Source organism: Herpailurus yagouaroundi, unplaced genomic scaffold (genome assembly GCF_014898765.1).
Source record: "Herpailurus yagouaroundi ecotype Mexico unplaced genomic scaffold, PumYag 215, whole genome shotgun sequence".
Lineage (NCBI taxonomy): Eukaryota > Metazoa > Chordata > Mammalia > Carnivora > Felidae > Herpailurus > Herpailurus yagouaroundi.
In genome coordinates this window covers 2350914-2364619 of record NW_024412446.1, presented here as the reverse complement: position 1 = coordinate 2364619, position 13706 = coordinate 2350914, and the positions used below count along the sequence as shown (strand labels likewise).

The window sequence follows — 13706 nt, the reverse complement described above, 5'->3', positions numbered from 1 at the left end:
ATCCCACCACCTCTGCAAGCGTCACCCCCTCCCCTCCCACTGTCACACCTCCACCAGGGAGACCACATCACAGCACAGCTTGGATTACCCCTCCTACCGATCCTTCAATGGCTCCCCACTGCCTACGGGATCAGGCACAATCCCTCACGGAATAATCAAGGCCCTCCATGATTTAGCACCACCTTTCCTTTCCCAGCTTCGACTCCCTTTCCCGTCCCTTTCTCGTCCTCTGTTCTCTAAATACTGTGCTTTCCCACCTCTGCACCTTTGCTCACCCTAGTGTCCCCTCCCGGGGTACCCTCCCATCCCAGTGATAACTACTCATCCCCCGGTGACCCAGCCAAAGGCCATCCTCTCTCTCTGTCCATTAGACCTTTCCTGATTCTCCAAACAGTTGGAACATTTGCCCACTGCCCCTTGTCTGTATTTGTTGTGGACATCGTGGAGGAGCATGACAGGGACTATCTCTGACTGATCTTTGCAGCCTTCGTGCACCAACTGGTGGCCTGCACACTCTGGGTGCTCCATATACTTGGTGGTGGGATGCCAAGGATCCAGCCCAGGGTGGAAATCTCCACCAGCGCTGGAGTGCACGTTCTGTTCCAGCCACCGCTCCAGCTCCTACGTGCATGGACTGATTTCACCCCACAACAGTCCTGTGAGGCAGGTACTGTTCCTAGCCCTGTCTTACAGGTGAGGCCACTGAGGCTCAGGGAACTGAGCCCGAGGCCGCAGAGCTGGTGGCAAAGCTGAGATTAGAGCCCAGATGGTCCGGCAGGCAGCCTAGCCCACATTCTTAGCAGCTGTCCCTACCTCAGGCCCTCCCCCAAGCCCCTGGCCCGATGGAGCCCAGCTCCTGTGCCCTCCCAGCCCTGCCCCTCCTCTGTCAGGAGCACAGGAAACCCGGCCTTGCCTGGGGTTGGGCAAGGCAGGGCTGGTTTCTTGGAGCCCCTCCTGTAATAGGCAGTGGAGGGGAGAGCAGTATGGATTATTGACCCTGAGCCCAGAAGAGGAGAGCAGAGGGGATGAGGAGATGAGTGTGAGCGGAGGTCAGTGGCGACTGGTTGTAAGAGCTGGAAGGATTAGGGACAGCAGATGGGGCAGGTCCCCTCTAACTCCCCCTCAAACAACCCCAGCCACGCCAGCCACATGGCTGGCCACGGTATTAGAAGAAACCTCCCCAAAGCACCCAAAAGGAATGTGCCGGCAAGAGCAGCTGCATTCTCCTATTAAATTCCTCACGGGGCTGTGGGACCCCAAGTCAACAAGAGGGGGTTCTAGGAAAGTGTGATTAAGGGCCCCCACGACTGTATTTATCTGACACCCAACATCTGGATGAAACGTGAAAAGTCATCATTGTCAAGGTTTCTGTCTTTCTTTTCTTTTTTTCTTTTCTTTTCTTTCTTTCTTTTTTTTTTTTTTTTTTTTCCTGTACAAAGCTCTAGGTATTTAGAAACATCTGGGTGATGGGCTGGCTGGTTCTGCTTTTTGTCCAGATGTTCAGCGTTCCCTAGGTTCAGCCTGATGGTGGTTGCTGTAGAGACAGGTTCAAATTGAGGAGGCCAGGGGATCGTGAGTGAGGAGAGGTGGCACTTCTGCCCTGTGGAACCTTCTGCCCCTTGGCTCACTCTGTCCTCACCAGAAAATTTGTTCTCCCCAACCCCCGCCAGGTTGCATGGAGCTAAGAGACAACTGCCTTTTATACAACATCTTCCGCTGGGAATCGGCCCGGCCCAGCACAAAATTAGCTGGTGTCTTACGGCTCCTGGATTACGCAGGCAGAGATTTTGATTGAATCTGGCAACCAGATTTATGAATCAGTCGATATTTATTACGGGGAACAATCCATCTTCATGTCTGGTCTGTGCACACAGAGCCCCACTCAGGGCACACCCGAGGCCTTGGTGCTAAATGTTGGAAAGGTCTCTGTGAACACATCTGAGGGAGGGGGCAACGGAGAGCGGTCTGACACCAATCAAACAGGAGTCAGCCTATAATGAGGGGAAGTGTAACTGGGGAGGGGCGGGCGGGGGGGGGGGGGGGGGGGGCGGGCGAGAGAGAGCTACCATACCCATCCCATGTTTGTTCCTGTCTGCTCTTCTGAACCCTCTCCCAATCCCCCCACCATCTAACAAAAGTCAACTAATATTACATTATTTGAAGTCAAACGTGATATAAAATTTTGATATAATGCATTGCAAAGTAAAACGAAATTGTGTGTGTGTGTGTGTGTGTGTGTGTGTACTTGCGTGTTCCAATGACCTACTCTTGGGTTCCCTCCCCTACCCACTGGCCCAGGTATTAAAGGAAATAGCTGAGCCTGACGGCCCAAGCTCAGTCTTCTGATGGACCAATCACAGAGCTGGGGGTGTGACTCGGCTGATGAATGGCCAGGGAAAAGGCTACTCAGGATTCGCTCATTTGCATGCCTGCGCTGATTGGCTGAACCACTGCCCCCTGTGGCGGAAAGCAAGTTCCCACTCCAGGCAGAGGGAATCCAGGAGTCAATCCCCACCCCAGCCCCCCACCCCCCCCCCCCCCCCCCCCCCCCCGCCCCAACTCCCCCCAGGCCTTCAGCTCACTCTGAGACCCATGAAGGATGGTCCCTTACCTATCTGAGCTTCTTATTCTGATTGTGGTAAGGGCAGAATTTAAGATGGGTGGGAAGGAAGAAAATAAGATGGTGTCCCCAAATCACCTTCTGCTGCCCCCTTTCCAGCTCTGACTCAGCCTCCTGCCCCACACAATCATTCCTCTGTCCTTGTCTGCCAAGGTGACCACCTTTTTGGAACTGTACCTGGCAGCCCACCCCTCCCCCAAACCCTTCCCCAAGTAACCCTAGTTACAAGGTAACTACGGGGCGTTGAGAAAGGACAAGGGAACTATTTGGAGGAGCAAGCTCCCCGCAAATTGTAGAACAGAGTCTCTCTAGCTGGGAAGAGAATGGGCAACACCCAGAAGGGATAAAAGACAACTGCCCCCACTCAAGGGCCAGGACACCTGGGCTCTTAACTAGTTCTGGACCTCTGGTCAATTACTTCACCCTGGAGGCCCTTATAAGATGGGGAATCACCTCTTCTCAGACTTCCCCCAAAGCTGGTCAAACAAGACAACACCCATGAAGGGCTGGAATCTCCGTGGCTCCAAACGGACAGAATCACATCCGATGGGTAAATTTACAGGCAGTCAGGCTTTCCCTCGGTGTGTAGAAGAACCTTTCTATATTCAAAGTGTCCAGTAATGGAAACGGTTAAGATAGTGATTGAGCACAATTCAAGCATCCAAGCAGTTTGGATGACCGTCTGTCGTAGAGTATAATTTCTGGACACTTTGATGCACTGGATGAGAATTTTGGCATAATCTGCTGGCTGCCTCCAACTCTTTATGATTCTATGACTCATTCATTTAGCAAATGTTTATTGGCTACCCGCTAGACCCAGCTCTGTGGCTCGTGTGCTGTGTGACTACCACTTTCCTCTCTAGAGTCCGTTTCCCATACATAAAGTGAGGGTGTTGGGCCAGTGGACCTCTAAGGTCTAGAGCCAGCTCTGATAGGCTGCCTTGTTCTAAATGGAATCACAAGGAACTGCAATAGCCCGCCTGCACCCCCCTCCCCATCCCCTAAGCCTCCTCTTTCTCCCACTTTTTCCGGCATTATCCATAACTTAGCAGAGTCGGGACAGAATGAACTTCTCCTGGCCTGGGATCCTGTGTGAAACAGATGGCCCTGTTGCCATGGAGACCAGGGGGCTACTTGTCCTGCGGGGCTGGGACTGGGTGGGGGGCTAAGTCAGGCACGGGTGATTTACTCCTGCAATAGCCCAGCCTGGAATCTACATGAATGTTAAAAAGGAGTGGCTCTAGGCAATCACTCAGCCAGACAGATCAGAAACCACTCAAGATGAAAGACCCAGAACACCTCTTCCCAGGGTGCCAGCTACTTCCTGGCTCCCCACCCCCACTGTATAATCTTAGGCCAGTCAGCCCCTCTCTGGCACAGGAGATTTGACCCCGAATCTAGAGGAACACACAGTCTGTTGTGAAGAGGGGAGATACAGGCAGTTCTGGAAGGGACATTCTGCGGACTCAGGAAGACTGACTTCCTGGGCTTGTTGGAAAAAGGAGTTCTCTGGCAATCAGCACTGTGCAACCACGGATGGGCTGCCCCAGGAGGCAGTGAGCTCCCCACCCCTGGGAGCATTCGGACTGGGCTGGGAATTATCAGAACAACTTCCCCCATCAAGTAAGGAGATTCTAAAGGCAGCTCTTCCAATTCTGAGATCTTGTGATAGCAGAGGCAGCGAGATGTGATGGTTCCGAACATGCACTTTGGAGTCAGACAGACCTGGGCTCAGGTCCCAGCTCTGCATCCAACTTGCTGTGTGACCTTGAGCAAGTTAATTTTCTCTGAACATCTATTTCCTCACCTGTGAAAAGTGAGTCATAATACCAGCCTTACAGGATTTTTTGGGAAAGGATTAAAGCGAAACACAGCATCTGAAGTGCTTAGTATAATATCTTGCACATGTTAAGTACCCAGTAAGTGGCAGGTATCATTATTAGTTTATAATGAGTAAACCTACACAGAAATGGAAAGTTCCCCAGCTGTTTGGATTGGACGCCTGGCTCCTCATCTGCCATTCACTGTGTGAGCGTAGGCAGATTCCTTTTTTTTTTTTTTTTTTTTTTTGTATAGTTGACACACAACGTTACATTAGTTTCAAATGTACGACATAGTGATTCAACATCTCTGTAGGACATTGTGATTCAACGTCACTATACATTAAGTGGCGCTCACTACACATGTAGCTACATGGAGAGAATTTCCTTACAAAAAAAAAAAAAATCTCTGAGGGCGCCTGGGGTGGCTCAGTCAGTTGAGTGCCTGACTTCGGCTCAGGTCACGATCTCGAGGTTCGTGAGTTGTGAGTTCCCCACATCGGGCTCACTACTGTCAGCACAGAGCCTGCCTTGGATCCTCTGTTGCCCCCTCTATCTACCCCTCCCCCACTTGTGCCCTCTCAAAAATACACATTAAAAAATAAATAAATAATCTCTGCGCCTCAGTTTCTTCGTCTGTAAAATGAGGCTAATAATAGCTCTTACCTCATGGGCATATTGTGAGGGTTGAATTCTATAATCCATGTAAAGTGTTTGGAACAGAACCTAGCACAAAGCAAGGGTCCAGTAGCCATGTGCTAACGTCACTGTCACTGTCATGACCATCACCAGCCTCAGCCTCAGCTCTAGCTTACCTCCCCAGTGACTGGTTCTTGTTAGGACTTATCCAAGATCAAAGTGGGATTTTTTTGTTGTTGTTGGGGATTTTATTTTTTTCGTTGTTGGGAGGGAGAAAACATTTAAATTCTACTGTTAGCAAGTTTCAATTACACAACACAGTGTTATCAACTGTAGTCCCCATGTTATACATTAGATCCTCAGACCTTATGGATCTTATAACTTCTACCAGCCTCTTTCTATTTCTGCCCCCCCCCCCCCGTCAGTCTCTGCCAACCACCTTTTTACTCTTTATTTCTAGGAGTCTGACTTTTTATTTTAGATTCCACACACGAATGAGAGCATACAGTATTTGGACTTACTTCACTTAGCATAGTGTCTAGGTGAGGTGATGGATGTGTTACTTAACTTGATGGGGGAAATCCCTTCACAATGAATATGTATATCAAGTCATTACGCGCACACTTTAAATATCTTACAATTTTGTCATTTACACATCAATAAAGCTGGGGTGGTGGGGAAAGACAAGACAAAACAAACGCTGGCAAGGATGTGTAGAAAAGGGAACCTTTGTACACTGTTGGTGGGAGTATGAATCGGTGCGGCCATTATGGAAACCAGTAGGGAGGTTTCTCACAAAATTAAGAGTAAGGCCACCCTACGATCCAGCAATCCCACTTGTGGGTATATAGCCAAAGAAAATGAAGTCAGAATCTTGAAGAGATATTTGTACTCCCATGGTCACTGAAGCATTATTCACAGTAAGCCAAGACATGGAAACGACGTAAGTGTCCACCAATGGGTGAATGGATAAAGGAGGTGTAGTATATGTACACAATGGAACATTACTCAGCCATAAAAAAGAAGGAACTCTTGTGGCAACATGGATGGCATTTGAGGACATTATCCTAAGTTAAATGAGTCAGAGAAAGACGATGATATCACTTACGTGTGGAATTTTTAAAAGCCCAAATTTGTAGAAACAGATTGTGGAATGATGATTGCCAGGGGCTGGGAGGGGGGGAAATGGGGACATGCCAGTCAAGGGCACAAACTTCCCGTTACAAGGAGACTAAGTTCTGGGGACATAATGTACAGCATGGTGACCATAATTAATGAGACTGTACTATACTGTACTGTACTTGAAAGTTGCAAAAAGGGTAGATCTTTTTTTTTTTTTTTGATGTTCATTTATTTCGTTTTAAGAGAAAGAGCAGGAGCGTAAGTGGGAGAGGGGCAGAGAGAGAGAGAAAGAGAGAATGTAAGCAGACTCCGTGCTGTCAGCACAGAGCCCGACTCAGGGCTCGATCCCACGAACCATGAGATTATGAACTGAGCCAAAACCAAGAGTCAGACACTTAACTAACTGAGCCACTCAGGTGCCCCAAGAGTGGATCTTAAATGTTCTCACCATGAAAAGGAAATAACTATGTGAGGTTATCCAGGTGTTTACTAACTCTACTGTGGTGACCTCTTCGGAATATATACATGTATCAAATCTTCACATTATACACCTTAAACGTGCACAATATTCTATGTTGATTAAATCTCAGTAAAGCTGGGGGGGGGGGGGGACAAAGATCAAAGGAGTGAATGAGCCAGACATGAGGTGAATGGGAAACCCACATCGACAAGAAGCATTTGTGAGAACCTGCGGTATTTGCTGCCCTAGGCTAGCTGGAAGGATGCAGAGGACCTGCCCTTGAAGAGCTTACACTGAGTTTAGATAAGCAGCACCTTCAGGAAGAAACGATCAAAGGGTCATGGTATCCCAGATGATAAAACCAGTCATGCTTCCTGGAAGAAGTGAGAGTTGCATGAGGCTGGAAGGAGGGGCAGGAATCTGGCAAGTATCCAGACATGGGGGTGGGGGCGGGGATGGAAGCATTCTGGAAAGGGGGCCAGTGAAGGCAAAGACCCAGGGTGGCAGCACATGGCCTTTCTGGAAGACAGTGAAGGATACACAAGGATAGGCCCCAGAGTTTCTCTACATTCTCTACAGGGCCTTTTTATTTAATTTACTTTGTGTGTGTGTGAGGTCTCAACCCAGAAGTGGTAATGGAATGGGCTAGAAATGCCCAGAAGCAACTCACCTGGGCCCTGGTGAGCTTCCCACAGACATCTCCCCTTTCCAAACCAACATTATGACTGGATTGGCCCTTGTGGTTCTTGTTACGATTTCAACTACCACCCTTCAGCAACAATTGTCAGGAAACTTTTAAAAAATAAAGGTTTATTACTTACAAGACCTGGAAATTACACAGCACACCTGGCGCCACACAGCGAGGTCACCGGTGGAGACAGAGCCCATCTGGATGGGGCTTCTGTTTTTATTGGGGTCAAGGTTGGAGGCCACGGGTGTCTCAGGCTCACTCTTTATTGGTAAATTTAAAATATAAAGGTGGGGGCACCTGGGTGGCTCAGTCGGTCAAGCGTCTAACTTCAGCTCAGGTCATGATCTTGCCGTTAGTAAGTTGGAGCCCCATATCAGGCTTGCTGCTGTCTACCTGTCAGCACAGAGGCTGCTTCGGATCTTCTGTCCCCCTCTCTGCCCCCATCCACGCTTGCACTCTCTCAAAAGTAAATTAACATTAAAAAAATAATAATAAAATAAATAAATATGGGGCACCTGGGTGGCTCAGTCAGTTAGATGTCCGACTTTGACTCAGGTCATGACCTAATGGTTTGTGAGTTCAAGCCCTGCGTCAGGCTCTGTGCTGACAGCCCGGAGCCTGGAGCCTGCTTCAGATTCTGTGTCTCCCTCTCTCCCTGCCCCTCCCCGCTCGCACTCTCTCACTCTCTCAAAATTAGATAAAACATTTAAAAAATTTTAAAACTAAATCAATAAAATATACAGATGGGAATTTAAAGCACAGGGAAGGGGGGTGCCTGGGTGGCTCAATTAAGTGTCCAACTTTGGCTCAGGTCATGATCTCTGGTTTGTGCATTCAAGCCCCTCATCGGGCTCTGTGCTGACAGCTCAGAGCCTGGAGCCTGCTTCAGATTCTGTGTATCCCTCTCTCTCTCTCTGCCCCCCCCCACTCATGCTCTGTCTTTCTCTCAAAAATAAATAAACATTGACAATTAAGAAAAAAAAAAGCACAAGAAAGAGAAAAGACAAGTGGCTCAAATGGTGAGTTATCAAAATGAGCTAGGATCTCTAAAACAAAGGAGCCTCAGCTAGAGGAAGTGGCCTGGGTCTTTACCCAGTCTGTGGCCAGCTAAGTGTTTATTCCAGATAGTGAGGTCACAGTCTTTGGAGTAGATCTCTTGGCAATCAAAGCGTAAGCCAGCCCTTGCGTCACAAAAAAAGAAAACCTGTCAGGGCTTACGCTCTAGGCATCTTTGCCTGAAGATGAGGGAGAAGAGAATTGGGAAACAAGACTCCAGCTTCCCCGGGGAAGGCAGAGACCCAGGTCCGTTTCCTCCTAGTACTTGAGTGACCTTGAGCAAGTTACGGTTCTAAAGCCTCAGTTTTCCTATCCTTACCAGGACACTAATACGCGCCCCTAAAAAGTAACGCTAAGCTAACATTTATGCAGCACCTGGAAAGCAGTGGTACTCAATCAATGTAGCTATGGTTTGTCCTGGGAGTGGTGAAGAACAAGGGAAGCTTTTTCCTGATATCTATCTATCTATCATCTATCACCTATCTATCTATCTATCATGTATCTGTCATTTTTCCTGATAGATAGATATATTCTTTTAAATTCCAGTACAGTCAACACACAGTGTTATATTAGTTTCAGGTGTACAATAGAGTGATTCAACAATTTCATACATTACTCAGCGCTCATCACAATAAGTGTGCTCTTAACCCCGTCCACCTGTTTTACCCATTGCCCCCCCCCCCCCGCCCCGCCCCCACTCTGGTAACCATCAATTTTTTTCTCTGTAGTTGAGAGGCTGTTTCTGGGTTTGTCTCCTTTTTTCTTTGTTCATTTGTTTTGTTTCTTAAATTCCACATATGAGTGAAATCATCTGGTACTTGTCTTTCTGTGACTGACTTGTTTTACTTAGTGTTATACCTTCTAGATCTGTCCGTGTTGTTGCAAATGGCAAGATTTCATTCTTTTTTTACAGCTGAGAAATATTCCATTGTGTGTGTGTGTGTGTGTGTCCATTCATCTACCAGTGGGCATTTGGGCTGCTTCCATAATTTGACTATTGTAAATAATGCTTCAATAAACAGGGGTGCACATATCCTTTCAAACTGGTGTTTTCATATCCTTCAGTTAAATACCCAGTAGTGGAATTACTGGGTCATATGGTAATTCTATTTTTAATTTTTTGAGGAACCTCCATACTGTTTGCCACAGTGGCTGCACCAGTTTGCATTCCCACCAGCCGTGCACGAGGGTTCCTTTTTCTCCACATCCTCACCAACACTTGTTGTTTCTTGTGTCTTCTTTTTAGTTTAGCCATTCTGACAGGTGTGAGGTGGTATCCCACTGTGGTTTTGATTTGTATTTCCCTGATGACAAGCGATGTTGAGCATCTTTTCATGTGTCTATTGGCCACCTCTAGTGTCTTCTTTGGAGAAACGTCTGTCCATGTCTTCTGTCCATTTTTATTGACTTCTCTGGTTTTTTTTCAGTGTTGAGAGTTAGATGTTCTGTAGATATTCTGAATACTAACACTTTATCAGATATGTCATTTGCAAATATCTTCTCCCATTCAGTAGGCTGTCTTTTTGTTTTGTTGATGGTTTCCTTTGCTGTGCAGAAGCTTTTTATTTTGATGTAGTCCCATTTTTCCTGCTATGTTTTAATGAAATTAATCATTGCGCGGTAGGAAGGACGGATTGGAGTGGGGCAAGGGGAAAGGCCAAGAGATAGATTTAGAGATGTGTCATTCAGGAGTAATGTAAATTCTGCTTCGAATTTTAGTGGAGACCACAGAGACTGAAAGGAAGAAAGAGAAAAGGACCCAGCAGAGCAGATGTTGGTAAATAACGGAGAAGAGCAAGGACTCACTGGTGACTTCACACTTTTAGGAAAGGGAGGAGAACCGAGAGAACAGGAGAGGAAGGGATTGATGGAGAAAAGGGTGGGTGGTTCCACATGGAAACCCTGATCTTCACAAAATGGTTCTATATTCAGTCAACAAACGTATGTTGAGCCTAAATGGTGTCAGGCACTAAGAATATAAATATGAACAGACATGGTTCCTGCCCCCCAGGGACTTTATGGTATCAGTAGGGGAAGCAAAGACATCAACCAAGGCAGGCAGCGAAGTATAACAGATGCTTTTACCCACAATGTCAGTCCAATTAGACTGCAGGACAAGGAGGTGATTGATTTCACTAGATTTCAAGGAGGAAGTTACTCAAGAACCGTGTCAACGTCCTCCAGGAAAACTTTGAGGGAAAACATACTCCATATGGAGGGACAGCATGAGAAAAATACCAGTGAGTGAAACATGACATACTCTAGACTTATAAGTTGGTCTGATACTTGGGACTATCAGATCCAGAGCTGAGGCTAGAGATGCCTAAAGATACCACGGCATGGACAGTAGTGTGGGCCATAATACAGAAAGAGGGAAGGATCAAGACGAATGTTGTGTTGGGGGCGTTGGAACCCTAATGGGAGTTCAAGACCCATGGGTTTGATGTCAGAAGAGAGCTCAAATGGGAAGAATCAAGGACAATTCTTCCTTTAAGGTAGGAGGGAAGGAAGAAAGAGAAGGTAGAGGCATGTTGAAATAGGGAGGGGGAACTGACTGGCCTAGGAGGTCCACCCTTGACCTTCCAGAAAAGTCAGAGGCGAGAGCATTAGTTCAAACACGTTCCTTGAAAAATGAAAGTTACTAAAAATGACAGGAGATAAAATAGAAAAATCTAAATAGCCTTATATCTATTAAATAAAGTTAATTTGTTATCAAAAACTTGCCCACAAGGAAAACTCCATCATGATGGTTTCACTATGAATTTGATCAAACATTTAAGAAAGAAATAATATCAACCCTCTATAAACTCAGAAAATAGAGGAAGATGAACATGCCCAACTTGGCATTTTACAATGCCAGATTAACCCTGATACTAAATCCTGACAAAAACATTACAAAAAAGAAGAAAAGACAAACCAATATCCCCCATGAACATAGATCCTTAACAAATTGTTAGCAAATAAAACCAGCAAGACACAAAAATATACATCATGACCAAAGAGGTTTATCCTAGGAATGCAAGATTATTTGAACACTCCAACTCATTAATGTAATTCACTACATTAACAGAATAAAGAAGAAAAACCATGACTGTTTTTATAAATTCCAACACCTGTTCATCATTTTTTTTTAATCTGAGCAAATTAGGAAAAGAAGGAATTCCTTTAACCTGATAAAGTACATCTATGAAAAGCCTACAGCTAACGTCATATTTAGTATGATTTTTAATACACATTCTCCCTAAGATTTGGAACAAAACAAGGATGTCCAGTCTCACTACATTTATTTAATATTTTGTTGGAGGTTTTGGCCAGGAACCAAATTGCTTAATTAGGCAAAATAAAGGAATAAAAGGCACAGAGATCAGAAAGAAAGAACTAAAACTTTATGCACAGATGACATGAGTTTTTATGTGAAAAATCCTAAGTAACCTACAAAATAGCAACTAGAACAAGTAAATGAACGTCGCAAAGTCACAAGATAAAAGAACAGCACTCACAAATCAACTACATTCCCATATACTAGCAGCAAACCATTGGAAAAAGAAATTTAAAAAAAACCTCATTTACAATAAGGCCAAAAAGCATAAAAAATACTTAGGAATGGATTTAACAAAAGATGTACAAGAACTATACCCTGGAGACGGCTTAAAAGATGCTGAGATAAGTTAAGGAAGACATTTTTGTTTTTGTAGGCAAAGACTCAATATTGTTCAAATGTCAATTCTTTCCAATTTGATCTACAGATACAACACAATCCCAATCCCAGTTTCCAGCAGGCTTTGTTTTTGTTTGTTTGTTTTTGTTTATTTGTTTGTTTCTAAGTAAGCTCCACACTCAGCCCAGGGCCCAATGTAGGGCTTGAATTCACAGCCCCTGAGATCAAGAGTCAATGTTCAAGTGACTGAGTCACCCAGACACCCCCAGCAGACTTCATTTGTAGAAAATGATGGGCTTATTCTAAAATTTATGTGGAAATGTAAAGGACCTAGAATATCCAAGGCAATCTTGACAAAGGAAAACAAAGTTAGAGAACTTAACATTACCTAATTTCAAGGCTTGCAATAAAGCTGGTATGCTATCTTCAAAACAGTATGGAAGTATATAGAGACACATATAGTTCAATGGAACAGAATAGAGAGCCCAGAAACAATGAGGAACCAAGCAATCCTATGAATAAAGCAATCTTTTAACAGGTATGGCTGGAAAAACTGGCTCTCAATATGGAGAAACATGAACACTCATTCTTATCTAGCAAATACACAAAATTTAATTTGAGATGAATTATAGATCTGAATCTAAAAGCTAAAATTATCAAGTTTCTAGAATAAAACTTAAGAGAATATCTTCATGATCTGCAGATGGGCACAGGTTTCTTAGGTAGGAGGCAAACAATAGAAGAAAAAATAATTGTCATCCAGATTTTATAAAAATTAAAAACTTCTGCCCATCAAAACTACAGTTAAGAAAATAATGGTGTGCAATGGCTGCAAACAGTGGCTTCCTCAGTAATATATGCAGTCTGTTGCTTGTATGGGTTGTCCTAAGGGACCTTAGAGACCACACTTTCCAGTGAACATGCATGTCTGGACTCATGCTGTCCCCAGTCTAGGCTCCAGACCGTATTCAGAGTGTCTTTGGAAAGTCCCAGGGCACAGTGGTCATGGTCCACATTGGCCAACTTGTCATGTCCTTCCACGCCAAGTTGCAGAACAAGAAGCATGTGATTGAAGCCCTCCATAGTGCCAAGTTCAAGTTCCCTGGTGGCCAGGTGGTCCACATCTCCAAGAAGTGGGGCTTTACCAAGTTTAATACAGATGAATTTGAAGACATGATGGCTGAAAAACAGTTTATCCTGGATGGCTGTGGGGTCAGATACATCCCTAATTGAGGTTCCCCAGGGCAAATGGTGAGCTCTGCTCTCCTGAGAGCTTCTGCACTGCCCATCCTTAGGCCTACCAATAAATCCTACTTACTACCCAAGAAAGAAGATGATGACAAGTCACAGACTACGAGGAAATATTTGTAAAACATTTCCATGAAAGGAATATATACAAGGAACTAAAACACAAGAATAAAAGCACAAACAACCCGATAAAGATAAGGGCAAGAGAATTGAACAGACATTTCAAAATAAGGTGGATGAACTAAATGTATGCCTACCCTATGACCCAGTAACTCCACTTCTAGGTATTCACCTAAAAGAGAAGAAAACATACATCCACAAAAATACTTGTACAAGAACATCCCTAGCAGTTTCATTCGCGGTAGCCCCTAACTAGAAACAACTCCATGTAA

At 45.1% G+C, this 13706-nt stretch overlaps 1 long non-coding RNA gene and 1 pseudogene across 1 annotated transcript; both read left to right on the top strand.

Moving 5' to 3' along the window:
- The first annotated feature begins 382 nt into the window (after positions 1–382).
- Positions 383–1809, top strand: LOC121017374 (uncharacterized). Its single transcript, XR_005784735.1, has 2 exons — positions 383–667; positions 1671–1809. It is a non-coding gene; the product is annotated as an uncharacterized LOC121017374 (long non-coding RNA).
- An 11055-nt stretch (positions 1810–12864) lies between these two features.
- Positions 12865–12973, top strand: LOC121017404 (uncharacterized; annotated as a pseudogene).
- Positions 12974–13706: the final 733 nt, after the last annotated feature.